At 37.2% G+C, this 15,364-nt stretch overlaps 1 protein-coding gene across 7 annotated transcripts in view; it reads left to right on the top strand.

Annotated features, from left to right (window-relative positions):
• Window positions 1–15,364, top strand: part of OSBPL6 (oxysterol binding protein like 6) — a 98,068-nt gene that overhangs the window by 16,607 nt on the left and 66,097 nt on the right. Inside the window, exon 1 of one of the 7 annotated variants that reach the window (XM_030952000.1) lies at window positions 9,577–9,839. The exons of the other annotated variants lie outside the window; for them this stretch is intronic. The gene's annotated coding sequence lies outside the window, so the exon portion shown is untranslated. Of the gene's footprint in view, window positions 1–9,576; window positions 9,840–15,364 lie in introns of those variants that run through there. 7 annotated transcript variants of the gene reach the window in all.

Genomic DNA, 15,364 nt, shown 5'->3' with positions numbered 1-15,364 from the left:
GTCCTCAGCATGAAGCATCTCTTTTTATATAAATAGAGATATTTATTTATTTCTTTATTTGAATGAAGAACAGTACATTTTTGAAGTGTAGTTGCAGATAAAATTCTTCATATCTTTAAATGAAGATATGTATAAATGTTATAAATAATAAGCAGAGAGACCTAGGGTATTTTCCTTAACATTGAGGGAATAGAATAAATTTTACTGAACTGTTTTGGTTTATTTTCTCTCTCTCTACCTTGGAATAAAAATCTCTTTTATGGTATGTGCACATAAAGATTTATAATTTTTGTCTCTTGACTAAAAATATAAATATATATAAAAATAAGGAAAAGGTTTATTTAGTCTTTACTGCAAAAATTGGTTACTTTATCCTTTGCAAAGCTGTATATTTTATGAGTTGTTCAGTAATTTCTAAGTCCGACACCTAGAATTTCTGGTGTTTAAACAATACATTTATGATGGTCTCCTTTTGAAAAATAAAATTATGATTCTGTAATTGTACAAATATTTTTTCCTCTTGCATTTCTCCTCTACATGCAGCCTGTGTGTGATCTTATTTTCCATTCTTCTGGCCCCTTGTTTCTCAGAAGACCTCTATGTATTGTTATTTTTATTAGATTAAAATAGAATTCTGGGTACATTTTCTATATGTCTGCTATTAATGTGATTGGGAATGGATTCTATGGGCTTTTAAAATTTGTTTATTTGTGTGTGTTCCTATGCTGGAGTGCCTTGTCATATGCAAGTCAAGTGGCTGGGTGAGTCACTGTGGTGTTCAAGTCAGATTACAGTCAGCCTCTCCCTTCTTACTCAGCTCTTTGGTGGTGTATGGTCATTGCTGATGAGTCATCTCTCTCAACTTCCCTGATAAATTCCTGGTATTTCTGAAAAGTTTGTTACTGTGGCAGATGATACAGGCCAAATTGGGACGGAATATTTGCTAGGATGTATGCCATAACTGAGAGCTGCTAGCTCAGCACTGGCTGCAGAACTTTTGTGTGCAGTGCAGTTCAAAATATCTTTCTAGGACTGACGCTTAAAACTTTTTAATGACTACATAATGACGTTTTATATTTTGAAATTAGGCAAGTAACTTTTTTTCAGGCAGCTCTCAGAACAGAGCTGCATTTTTATAGGGAATTTTTAAGACTAGGAAGAGACGATGGATGTCTTGCTTGGTGTGCTATATGAGACAACGGAAAAACCTCCACTTATAATTCCTGCAACCTTCTAATTGATCTGCACTGTATCATCTGCAATAATTCTACTCACTGCTTACACCAATTCCACTTAGAAATACAACGAGACAGAAGCAGAAATAACTGTTGCAAATGTGGAATATGTAAGATTTTCTCAAGAAAGTATGTTCTTGGATGTTTTATCTTTTTATATTTTCAGGCTTAAATAGCAAGAAGGGAGATTTGATGTGTGAAACAGAGAGCAGCCAACAAGCTCCAAGTGATGCCTAGGTGTTAGAAAGACAAATTACTTGTTGGTAGAATTGCCTTGTTGAGGTTTAAGGCTTGACACATCAGTGATCTCGGTGGGTTGCCAAAGCTTGGGAAGAAGGGTAGTGGACACAAAGAATGGCAGAACTCTCAAGGTAAGGAAGAAACTAATAAAACAAACTCAGCAACTGTGTAAGAGGTGTTTCCAGCAGGGGGAGGTCAGGAACAGACTCAGGATCGCCTACCCGGGAAAGCACCGACCCAAAAGAAGTGAGAGACAGCCCGTGCACTGTTTAGCATTTGAAATGAGAGAATCATTAGCCGATGGAATGCTGATTACTAAGAGAGCTATGTAACTTGTAGTCAATACATACAAATTCCTTTGTTTGCTAAAATGTACAACTTGCAAGAAGTTTTGCTAGTTGGTGTGCTTGATTTGGGGAATAGCACTGAGCACCCAGGTCTCTCTCAAGTGTGTCATTGTTGGCTAGTTGCACACTGGGTAATGAGACTGAATTTTGTGGGCAACAAAACCACCCGTGTTACTGAATTGCATCACATGCAATTCTGCAGTGGGCAATAATTCCTGAACATCTGTAAAAATACCTCCTGTGGCCTGAAGTCAGAAATACACCCAAAATCATAAATCCTATTGTGTAAAAATCCCAGAGATAAAAGCATGAATTATGCTACCAAGAAAGCAAGCCTATCACCATTGTCTTGAGGCACCCCAGTGCCTTGGAGGCATATGCTCCAGCCAGGAGCTCATACTCACATATCACATGCCTTTCTTCTTTCTTTCTTTCTGAATTCTGAACAACAATGACTGAAAAATGCTATTCAGTTGATCAGTGAATATGAGCATGTGAAGAGCCTTTAAGAAATAGTAATTTGATTATCTGTACTAAGAGAAAACAATTTTTTATGATATTTGGAATGCTCAGTTTTCCATTTTGGTACTTGAATAATTATGACAAAAATGCTTTCCCAAAGAAGTAACAATACAGCAATTGACTCATAATTCTGAGGGGCTTTTTCTTTGATGATTTTTTGTGGCAAGTGTGAAGGTACTCCTTAAGTGATTTGTATTTTGCCTTAGCCTGGAGCTGCTGCACCCTTATCTCCCATGTGGCTTTAAAGACTTGGTTTGTAGCATTGCAGATGTAAAGATGATGTATTTGGTCATTATGTGCTCTATTTGTCCTGGCTCTAATAGTGGCTTTTCTGGTTCAAGAAAAGCAGTGCAAGCAGCATCTGCAGCTTTGAAGCAGTTTTGCAGCAGCTTCAATCTTCATAAGTGTGTCAGATTCTTCCAATGAATAAATACTTCACAGCACTGATTTCTCCTTGGTGGGTTTGCTTTATATGTGATATGTTCCTTAGGAACAAGTCTGTTGCTTTTGTGTGATGCATCACGGTGAGGATCTGTGTCTTTTCCATGTATCTTTCGGAGTAAGAAATGAGACCCATTAAATGTCAGTGTTGATTTCAATGAGTCTCACGGGTAACAAATACATACATGTGTAATATCCTTGAGCTGGCTGTACTAATACATAGGCCTTTTTTTTAGTTGCAGTTTTCCAAGGTGAGCTTATACATCTACATATACTGGAGTTGTCTTTCTCTGAAGAAGGGATCTAGGATTCACCTCTGCTTCTTTGTCTGATGTGTGAATATGCTACTTAGATATTTAATCTGGACTTCTGTGATGACAGTTGTCATGTGTAGAAATAGTATTTATATAGTAATTGTCTGGGGATGCTTGTAGGTGGTCAGTAAGTGCTGGCATTTCTGGTGGTGCTAGTTAATTCCTGGAAAGAAATCTTGCTCCTGTAGCTCCCTGCATATTTCAACCTTCATTTGTAGTTCAGAAGCACAGAGTGACCCAATATGGGTGTGGTGGTTTTCCCTTTCTCTGAAGTTTTGTCAACACTTCAGTTTGAAAGCATTTATTAAATCATCTCTATTAGGATGCATTTTTTCATATTACAGGACAAAATCTGTGTATTAGAGCAAAAGTATTTCTGGGAAGCCAGTAATAACTGGCTTTTGTGACCTTTCAGCCCACCAGATGTGCAAACAGTGAAAGTCTACAGCATTCCAGGATAAATATTTCAAATTAGAATAGTTAGTGTCACTGTGACTAAAACTCTTAATTTTTCTGTGTGCCTGTAGAGTTTAGGACACTGCAGAATATCCCTGGTATCTGCAGAGTGGAGCATAGGCAGTGAGTCATAAATGCTCTCCTACCTTAACAGTCTTCAGGAGGGGGGATAATGGAAGTGTGGTGTTCCTGAATCCTGGCTTCTTTCCCCGGGCTTTCAGGCGAAGCAGAGGGGCAGCAGTCACAGTGGCTTTGTGTTGGCAAAGCTTTTACTGATTGCATGGGTCACACCAGCACCTTTTCTGGGATGGCAGACCACTGACTGGTGTTAGCGAAGAGTGAGATTTGGTTGCTGTCATTTTGCTTTTAATATGTGACTCAGTGGGCTCTGACCATTCCCAAGTTTTGAATTACTGCTCTTGTATTTGACATGGGTGTGCCAGCTTTGCCAGGTAGGAAATTACTAAGATTCCTTTTAGGAATGAAATGATGAATCCTGGGTTTATGCTGATATAGAAATGTGCTAAACCAAACAAAGATAGGAACTTTTAAAAAACATCCCACATTCCTCTAATTTCTGCCTCTTATTTCTCTTTTATTTCCAAGCATAATAAAAAATTACTGTAAAGTTTTTTTGTTTTTTTTTTTTAATTTTCCTGCCATGATATTGTATAATTTTTTCCAAATGCTAGATAAGGGCTGTTTGTTTATTTGCAGATCCATAAGCCACTACCCTTATTATATTGAAAAAACAGCTCAAAGAGAGCTACTTCAAGCTTCCTACACTATTAAAATACCATTAAATAGATACAGGCCTGTAGGGACAATACTGCAAAATGTAGGTGTTATTTCTGTTCTGGTTTTTAGTTGTAGAATGTCACTTTGGTTTTACATCTTAATGTGTTCCCATGCTTAGTAATCCACAGAGCGAAATGTAATTGCATGCAATATTTGTTTCTCTTGGAGTAGTAGTTCATACTTTGGGGTGTGGGTTTGGTGGTGACTTTTTCTTTTAGGGGAACTGTGAGTTAATTACTCAATTGCAGTGAACTGAAAGAAGAGGTCAAGTATGGACCTGATGACAAATTCCTCTGTTCTTCACTTTGTAATGTGATGCTTTGAGCTCCCCAATTTCACTAAATCTATTCTACTGGAAGTGGCCATGGCACTTTATCATTTCCAAGGAAACAAAAGGAGAGTAGTTTCCCTGATGGTCAGTGACAGGCACTTCGCTTACCCCTGCTCGTGTCAGGATGTTCCAGCAGGTCCATATGATGGCTCAATAGAGATGGTGCTGTGCAGTGTACGTAGCAGTTAGATCAAGAAGAATTGAACTGACAGTTATGGACTACGTAGAAATTCTATTTATAGCTTCTTCATGGTAAAGAATAATGGATTTTTTTTCAAATTGTGATTATTGTTTATCATTGTGTATTGCATTCAGGACAGCATAAGGAATCAGAGCTTTTTCTACAGTTGTTTTTGTCTTGCATTATTTTCAGCTTCAAAATTGTAGAGAGAGACATCCAGGTAACTGATTCTATACTGGAACTTCTTTTTGTGGCAGACTTTCACATGACATTAGTTGAGGTGACATTTTCCTCTTGATTTGTAAATAAAAATCTTATCCCAATGTTGTGTAACAAAAAGTAGGAGTATTTTAGCTGATGATGTGAACCTAGAACATTCAGTGCCAGGATGTTGGTTTTTGCCCCTTTTTTTAATGCAGTAAAATCATTATTAGAGCTTTTAAAGGCAACAGTAGTAACTTATGCCACTCTGGAACAGACAATATTTTTATATTTGGAATGTTCTTCAAGAAAGTGGTACCTCAAGTCTTTGGCTCTATTCCATTTGATTGAAAGAATGTACCATTATTGGAATTTTTCATCATAACTTAGGTAATGAGTCATTTCTGATTAGACAAAGAGCAAAGAATCAATATATAAAGAAACCCAAGATTTGAAATGACAGTCACAACAGACTAAAATAAGGAAATGTAAACCTGCGTATGTAATTCTGTAGCATCTCCATTTAGTATGCTTTTATTTGTCTACTGAATGAAATTATAAAGAAAACCCTTGAAAATCATTAATTAATGATTAATGAAAGCTACTGTCAGTATGGTAATAGAATGAATGCTTTAATGAGCTATTCTTTAGTTCTCCTTGTATAACCAACATTAGCTCACTTAATGCAGTACAAATATGATAGGCTTTTTTCTGCTAGATTCTGTGAACTGTTAACTTTCAGTTTACTTCCCTTGGGATGGTGAGGTGATGGTTGCCACACAAATATATAGAGGTGGTAGCAGAAGAAGAAGAAGGCAGCAGAAATGGAGTGACAGCCCTTTTGCTCTGATGCACAGACCATACAAATGTGAAGCCCTTATGGTTTCTTTGATGTAAAAGTCACAGGAAAAGGCTTTATTACTTGTCCTTTATCCTGTTGTGAAGATTTACAGAGCAGCTCATCAACATCAGTGCCATTGTCCTTTCTGTGCAAGGTAGAGTTACAATCTACATTCCCTGTTATTGGCCTTGCCAGCAGTCACAAGCCATTCAAAAATCAGTGATTTTTTTCTTTGAAAAGCAACTTACTGAAGTACCAGCTCCAGTTTGGTGAAGCCCTCAGAGCAGCAGGAGATGGAAGAGGAGAAAGTTAGATATTTGTGATGAACATTTGTTGTATGTAGTTTCCTAAAGGACTTGAGAAAACATGCAAATATTCTAATAAAATGAAACAATATTAGACTTATACATATATACTGGATGCTTGCTTTTGCTTAATTTTTTAAAGTCAAGGGAGGTAGCTGAATATTTGCTGTGTACACACAGAAAAATGAAAACTGGGAGTATTTTACTTGATGTTTCTTTCACTTGTACTTTCTTATGCATCTTCCCCATTTAGAGGACAGGCTGGGTTACTAATTTTATTTTTCTGAATCAAATTTCAAAGAAAATGTGTAAATAGTTTATAACACATCCTTCTCTTAATATCTTCTGTGCTATATAGTGCTGCAATTGTGAATATTGCAGTCATAATCTTACACTAAAGTTGCTGGATAATCCTTTTATTGGATTTTTGTCTCCTTTCCAGCTGAAGACATCATTACCTCATCTTAGAAGGACCAGAAAAAAAGAACCATCACGCATTCCATCTAGGAGTTTTTATTTCTATTTGCTCCTGCTTTATGTTTTTGCTGCTTCCTCCTCAATGGAGGAAGGAGATGACTGGGTTAGAAGTAGCATCTCAGGAACATGGTCTATCCTGCCAGCCCTTCAGCATTCAGTTTTGCTATGCTAAAACTAAAGGAGGCCTCAACACAATGTTGATCCTATGGGGATTTATGGCTTTGATCATAAACTGCCTTTCCTCAAGTGTTTACCATCCTTGGTAGTGCTGGATTCAGATTTCTGTACATCTCTCCCAAAATGTTTATGATGACTGAAAACTTACCTCAGATTCCTTTTCCTGCAGCAGTTCATTACCATGCAGATGGCCTTGCATAGTTGCTGTAGCTCTCTACCTTCTTGCTGTGCCACTTCTTTGTACTTTTCTCTTTGTCTAATGGATGTGATTAAAGAAGCTGATACCATTAGCAGGTAAAATGAATATTGCTGTGATCTCTGTGACATCCTTAGCCTATGTTTTTTTGGCCTATGAATTAATACAGTGTATGGCAGATACTGGCACTTGGCTATCGTGGGTTCCTATGGGTAACCCTGCAGACTGAAATAGCTTGTTTAAGCAAAAAAACAACAACATTAACTTTGTTAATTAATATAAAAGCTCTTTAGTTTTACATGAATTACGTTTTGGATTCATTATGACAAGTTAGAGTCATTGTTATAAATAATGAAACAAGATTTTTATTTAAACCTCTGCATGAAAATATGGTCTGAAAAAGCAGGGTGATCTTCTTTATAAATATGGACTTGAGAGTTAGCTCCTGCTGTGCTGTTCTCTGGAGGCAGAACTTGACTTAACACCTTGTGCCACAAACAGCATTTTAAACGGGGCAGCAGTTTATTGTGGAGTGTGAGAAGAAACAAGTTCTTTCCAGATCACATTGACAAACACAATCTGTTAGTGGTTTGCTTGTGTAAAGAACAACACTTAGAAAGCAGGCAAAAATAGTTCTAAAAAGACCTAAATAGGCCACAGCAGAGTCATATCCAGCTATAATTTGCCAAACATTGACAAAATCTTTTTTGGTTCATCATTGCCATGTGGAGAACTCTGTTGTACATTCTGTTTTTACATCTCTGTGCTGCAGCAGGCAGACTTTATTCATAAACAGTCAATTAGCTCTATCATCTCTAATTTATGGAATATATTATGTCAGGGAAATACCCATCTGAAATTTGATACTGTTATGTTAGAAAACATGCAGATGTGAGTGATCTATGTACAGTTAATATTCCACAAGTCTTCTCCCTGCTTCTTCAAAGTGGAAATTTGTAGATGCCAGTTTTGATGTAGAAGGTTCCTACAAAGGCCTTTCCAGTCAAGGATGAATAATCTCAGATGTTTGGAGTTATTGATCAGTTTTATTTTTGGAATGTACTAGCTGCACAGATTTTTAATCTTTAATTGGTCGTACTTAAGATATTTTTTTCCATTGAAGCCTGTGATATATATTAATGTAAGTGTTGAATTATTAGTAATAGCTGCTGTAGCACAACACATATGTCTGTGTTGTTTTAGTTGTTGTGTGTGTAGCTTTTCAGTGCAAACTAGATAGGTAGTGGAGAGCAAATGGAACAACTATACCAGACAGTATTCCAGAATGCAAAGGATGAATGTGGGGTACAATGCTCCTGCATTATCAGCTGTGAAACTTCAGGGGAAGACTGAGGCAGAGGTACCAGAGGAGAAGCGAGATATGTGCAATGCAGAGCCTCTGTGAACTTGCTAGTGGGATTTTATTGCAGCAGTGGAAGCACAAATACAAGTGACTTTTGTCATTTTGAAACCAGGTTTGTGTGAGTATGGGATAAACAGAAGGACATTATTTTAATGAATGACATATTTTCAGCAATTGCTATACAATAATAGAAAATTATGTGTTTCTGTCTGGTTTGCTTGTTTTGGTCTTTTTTTCCATTTCTCCATTAACAAACTGAAAATGCTTCACATTGTTTCTAGGAAGCCACTGCCTTACATGGTCCCATTAATACTTTCAGATTGTAAAAGCTTCTGATGGCAAACTTGAGAACTGTTACAATCATATTCTATTTAATTTTTTTTTGCGACAGAATGCTGCAACCTGCTTGGCTCTGTGCTGGGAGTGCTTGGCACTTACACAGCCATGTCTGGATGTTGTACAAACCATCCTGTGTGTACAGCACAGCAAACATATCATCTCGATGGTTCGGGGTAGTTGGTGCATGCTAATTCAGTGATTTTCTTTGGTGCTTTATCCACTACTTAAAAATCTTACACTGGAAAGTATTTCAGAGGTATATCTTTTCTTTACAAACCCATCACAAAAGAAGCAACCATCCTCCTCTTGAGCAGGCTGCCCCAAATGTGAGGAATTACTAAGGAAGATTGAAATACTGCAGAGTCATACTGACTTCATTGCATCTGCAGTTCCAGTTTGTTTGCAGTTGCTCACTGTTCTAAGTGCAGAGGTCCAATTTGTAATTATTTGCTTACTAAACATAGATTGGACAAAATTAGAATTTAGTGTTACTGGTCTGTTCAGGAGATGAATGTTTCATACCCTCATTATGGCTTACATGATACTATGCAGAAAACAGAGGTGCAGCATGGCCATCTGATGCAGGGATACCATGAGGAAGTCACGATGTGACAGTCCCTGCTGACATCTGATGCTGGTACTTAATTCTCCAGTCCCTCTGGGGTTTCCAGACTCTTTGAGTGCAGCCAGCTCTGAATCTCTGCTTTCCTAGGTGGAAAACAATTGTGCTTTGCTTAAATTTGAGTTAAAAGTACATAGGAGTAATTTTGCTATTCTGATTTCTATTTCAGGTGTGATAAAATGATACCGTAATTAACAGATTGATAGAAAGTTGTTTTATGGGCTATATATAGCAGAAGAATATCTGGGAATTTACACACAGAGGTGAAACAATCCCAACGTTTCTGCCATATCTGGGACCAGTGGCGTCATCCAGAACATGAGGAGAGGGGAGTCCCCTGTGTTCAGGGCAGTGTGCTTGTTTGAAGAAACCACTTTCACTGAAATGCTCATTTTCTTATGTGGTCTTCTGGATAGTTACCATACAGAGGAGAAGACAAGCAACTGAAGACAAGTAAATAAACAACATTTAATTTCAACATTTGGCTTTAGAGAAACATTCCAAGAGTTATGAAGTATTTTAATGCTTTTCTGCTTTTTTTCTTTTCTGTAAGAAGTGTGTATATAAAAATTGCGTTATGAAAAATTAGCCATAATCCATGTTCCAACAGTCACAATTTCTATAAATTATAATATATAATTATAATTAACTATCCACTGCTATTACCATTTTGTTGATTAAGAGATGATAGTGCTTTCATTGCAACAGTCCAAAAAAAGCATACTCTGAATAATTGCAGTACCAGAAGGCAAAAACAGTTTCAGATTTTTTAATTTTTTTTTTTTAAATTCCCTTCCCTAAATTTGTTCCTGCACAGTTCATCTTTCCATGAGCTGGAAAGGCAACAGATTTAGGTCACCTGCATTGTAGTTTAGTTTCTCTTGGTCAATGTCATGTTAGCTCAACTGCTCTAAAGATTACATTTTCTGAGTCAGTAAAAATCCCATGGAGCTCATGGACTTATTTTGTGAATTTTTAGACCTCCCCATTCATATGAACATCAGCTGCCTTCTAAAACAGGAAGCACAGAACAGTGGAACAGTCAAGACTTTCTGTTATGTCATTGCTGTTCACAAGCATCAGAGGACAAGATGTTATTTTAGATGACCTGAGGTGTTTGATTATTTTTAATTCAGACAGACCTTAAATCTAAATTAATCCCTGATAGACCTTACTTTTATCTGAATGTATTAGAGACAGAAACCTTACATTTCCTGTATGAATTAAGCAAGGTTGCTATTCACTGGTACTTGTGATTCTCCCTGTCCCTCTGACCAGTGTGGAGATGGTCAGGCCTGCAGGTGAGCCCTCTCAGCTCTCCTGGTTAACATCATCAGTTTTCTGCACTAGAGCAGCAATTCTGTTCACTGCTAGGTTGTGCATCCCTCCCTTGCTGTGCCCTGAGTGCAGCTGAGTCACTGCCTTTGGCCAGTGCTGGATTTGCCTCCTGGCTGTTCCTTTCAGCTGCGGCGTTTGCTGTGACGTTAATGCACATCAGCCAGCAAAGCGCTGAGTGTTGCTCTCGCCACTGAGCCTCGCTTTTGGCTGCTCAGACTTGGTTAGCAGCTGACCAACTCTGGGCCCTTGTGCTTGCTCAGGAAAAGAAGGAAGCAATTATTTTTAATTTTCCCCGGTACTAGTCATTTGCTTTCTCTCTCACCTAAAAATAAACTTGAGTTTTTCACCCTCCAAGTTCTGTGGCATGTGTGAGAGCTTGCTGCAGGTTTTGCATTCAGTCTACCTCACTGATACTCTGAGAAGCTCTCCAAAAGCCATGTCTCCAATGATATTTACTTCTATAAATGTAAAATATTAAATCCTGACATTCACAGATAGAAGAACAATTAATTATTTTATGTGTGGTAACATTTTTTAAAAGACTTTAATTCACCTTATATAATCCAAGGGCTTTAAAAAACTATTTCATTCATACCAATGTAGCGTAGGTAGAATGAAAAATATGTAAGTACCTGGTAAATATGGCACAATTTGAAGAGTTCTTGTATTGGGCTAATGAACTGCTAAATGAAAGTTTCAAAAATTTGGAGCTGAATATAAGATATTGTGTGTGAGTGGTGTTTTAAATTAAGAATGTACGCAAAATTTTGATATCAACAACCAGGTATATTGATAACATTAGGCAATAGTTATTGGCTGACAATATTAGTGAATTAGATGCAAACCTGGAACGTGATTTGTCAAAAACTGAATTTGTTTTTTACTAGTGAAACTGAAGAATTATTCTGAGTGTCTTTAAAGTCGTAGTGAAATTAGGCATTTTGGAATTCTCTCTTGACATCAGTTTGGCAATTTTGCATTTGGACACAAAAGAAAATGTATTAGTTCCTAGTAAATATTCTGATAAAGCACAGTGTCAAAGTGTTGGAAAGAATTGGCAGGCACTTGTCATTTAGGGCTTGAATGGCACTGTTATATTGGAGCATTTATGAGGACTTTGAGAGAATTCATTGCGACCTGCAAACTCTGTATCTTCTGTAGCTGGCCTGACTCCACTGACTCCATGCTAAAATTATACTCCTTAAAATGCTTTTGTGTAGTACAGCTGACCCAGAGTGAGTGCTGATGTTGCTGGCACAACTTTAAGCCTCTTAATACAAACTATTTTGCAAAGAAAATTACAGATATTTTGTGATAATGTGATAGTGTACCACAGGTTTAGTTGTGTTAAAATAAGACGTCTTTTGCTTGCTGTTTTACCATTCCTTTTTTGTTTAGATGAAGCTGAAGAAAAACTTCCTCATATCTCAGCCCTGAGAGAGAAAGACGAGATACTGCAAAGTGACAGGGTACAGCCATTTAGTCTTTAAATCCTAATTTTGAATTCCCTTTGTTTATTCATTTTTTTCCTTATGATTAGAATCTGCAGTCATGGCCTCTCCCATGAAGAGCAGGTTTTTGCAAATGCAGAATATGTTTAAAATTTTTTCTAAATAATTTTTTGCTGTTAGCTGAACTTCTAGGCAGTGCTCTGTGACATTGAAAAGTGGGGCATCTATAGAGCTTGGGTTAGAAATGGAAAGATAAATTCAAAGGATCATGATTGTGTGCAATTTATGAGAGGACATGAACAAAGAAAGAGGAAAAGGGGGCCTGACACGGTCATGAGATATAAAGGAATAACTGGGTCGGTAGGGAGGTAGTCTGTGCTTCATTGTGGCAGGGTGAGGGAGAGGAAGAATGTAAAATACTGGAGTGGGGGCAGAGAGATTTATCTTTGGTGGGAATGGGCTTGCAGAACACAGAGCAATTGTGAGAATCTGGGGTGATGCAAGATAAGAACGGGGGGGGAAAAAGAATTTTTAGTAAAAAGTTAAGTTGTTAATAATATATAGTGGCATGTTCTGGATTTGTGTTTCTGTTGCTCTGTTATCCCTACAAATCTTTTGTGCTGGTTATCACAGGTTATTTATATGGCACTTGGAAGATGGAAAGTTCTTAAGCCCCAGATATTTCACAGGCACCCATTGAGGCTGGCAGGTCTGAATGTTGATCATTAGCACAGAATAGTCCTCTTCTCTAGACTGTGTATAATTAGCCTGTTCTCAATTGGTTGACTGAGCTTTATACACCCTATTTCAGACTGTGTAGCTCCATCTGAGTGTCTCAGTCTTATTCTTGGCTGCTGTTGTACATATTATGGTTTGTTTTGTGTCTAGTAGAGGAAAACTAACTTCATGTCTTGCAAGTGACGTTAATCCAGCAGGTCATGCAGTAATGCTCATCAGTCACTTACTGAAGTGTTAAAAGGCAAGTTCTTTTTAGACAGGTGAAACAGGGTTTTCAGCTGGGCATTACTAACCTTGGTGCTTTCTATAAGCCACCAAAATGTATGTGCCCTGTCCCAGATTTTGGGAAGTGCAAGTAGAGTAATGCTCAAAGAGAGCAGCAGTGTTTGATGTTAGGAGGGAAGGATGGTTGTTTGCCAGCTGGCATGTTTGCTAATTTATGGACGTGTAACTGTTAATTGTGGCCAAAGATTTTTGTACTTTTTGTCCAATATCCTGTTGAAGCGCACCATGTTTGCTACTGTGTCCAACATGATTAATCATCGTGTTGATGTCTAGGTTGTATAAACAAGGACTGCTCTGGGAACTAGGGGAAGTACCACTGGCCTCAAGCAAGCTTTCAGCCCTTCTCTTAATTTACTATTTACTGAAATACAAGCATTTCTGCACATCTCACTATAAAATATTTGTCCATTCTTCAGTTAGGCCAGTTTTTCTTTAAACTTAGTCAAGCTTATTAAAAATCTTTTAGAAACCTGAGAAAACTGAAGTTAGGTGACTAAAGTGTTGTAAAAACAGTGTATTTGTGCACTAGCAAATTTTGCATTTATAGAGAGCTCTTCTGTGTAGTAGGAAAAAGTTTGACAAAGGCTCTTGACTAAGACTTGAGTTTAGACATATTTAAAGGAGAAATAATTTTCACATTCTTAATAATGAAGGAAAATTAATTCTTGTATGATTTTTTTGGATTTCTGGTCGGTTTACAGCACTGGAAGCTTTTGCATTGGAGCTGGATGATTCGCTATGTTGTATGGTTTATTTCAAACAGGAGCTAAGCTGAAAAATTCCTTTGGTCCTTTTTATGTTATATGACTCCAGTATTCTGTTCTGGTTTTATAATCTGTGTATGTATAAAAATCAATACATATTAGCAGTCATTTTCTGTCTTTAATATGTTTGGGAAACTAATGACTGATGGAAAACATGCAGCTTTTCAATGATGAGAATATTCTAGAACTACTCAGATATTTCCTTCTGTGCCAGGTGCCTTAGGGCATTGCTGTCCTCATATTAGATCATGCTTTGTGCACAGGCAAAAGCAAATCAGGGTGCTGTGATTTCAGCTGAAATTATTAGCAGTGTTAGAAGTAGAGAGTTTCTTCTATGACAAATAAATGTTACTTTTGAGTACAGTGTGGTTTTGGTCAGTGAAGCTGAATGTTGATTCATTGGTATTCCCAAGGTAGGAAGAACTAAGCATATCTCGCAATTAATCTGTGCAGGACTTCGTATGAGGATAGGCAATATCATGTGTTTCTCTCATGGAAGAGAGTCAAAGGATAACCAGCTGGATGTTAGAGAAAAGAGGTTTTTTGTTGTTGTTGTGGGGTATTTTTTTGTCACTGATTTGTTCTGTCAAGAAACTACTTTTGAGCAACTGCCTGTTTTTATTTTCAGTTTAATTTCAGTCAACATGTCTTAGATTTTGCAGGAACTTCAAAAGTGATTATTCCATCTCAGGCTCTTTTAAGCCATGTCTGTGATTCCTAATGTATTTGTCAAGTGCTCAAGACATTTTTGGTATTTTTTTTGCCATGAGCAATAATTCTCTATTTTTCTTTTCTGACTTTCTTATGAAAAGATCTCTGAGTGAGGCACAGAGAAATTTGTGTAGTAATGAGATAAAAAGAATTACTTTGTGATGTGCTCCTGCTCTTCCATGGAAAGTTAGGTTTTAAACATATGTGTCAGTAAGAAAAACAAATATAATTTTTTCAGAATCTATCTTTCTCTACACTTGAAGAACATTTAACATTGTTCCAGACAAAAGATCAGACTTAATAAATGCCTAGTGACAGATGAGGATAAAATTGGAAAACCTTAAGTGGAAAGATAATTGGGTTGCACCAGAGGTACAATTAAGAAAAAAAAAAGTATTCCTTTTATTTTATCACTCTTTTTCTATGTTGCTTTGGTTTTTTTCTGGGTTGGTTGGTTTCAGTTGTGGAAAGGGAGAGGCTGCATTACAGTCTAACCTGAACTCTTGCCATGGAATGGGTCATTAGGCTGCCTAGAATGAATTTCTTCTTCCAAATCAGCAGTGATGACTGAGCTTTGGAATATATTAAAAAACCCCCAGACCTTGAAAATTCTGGTCTGGATCTGAAAATGTCTTCTCATACCTCTACACAAATACCCATTGTAAGCCTCAGTCTATTTTATCAGTATTAA

The sequence above is a fragment of the Camarhynchus parvulus genome, chromosome 7, assembly GCF_901933205.1.
Source record: "Camarhynchus parvulus chromosome 7, STF_HiC, whole genome shotgun sequence".
NCBI classification, from domain to species: domain Eukaryota; kingdom Metazoa; phylum Chordata; class Aves; order Passeriformes; family Thraupidae; genus Camarhynchus; species Camarhynchus parvulus.
This window is presented reverse-complemented; position numbering and strand designations above follow the sequence as displayed.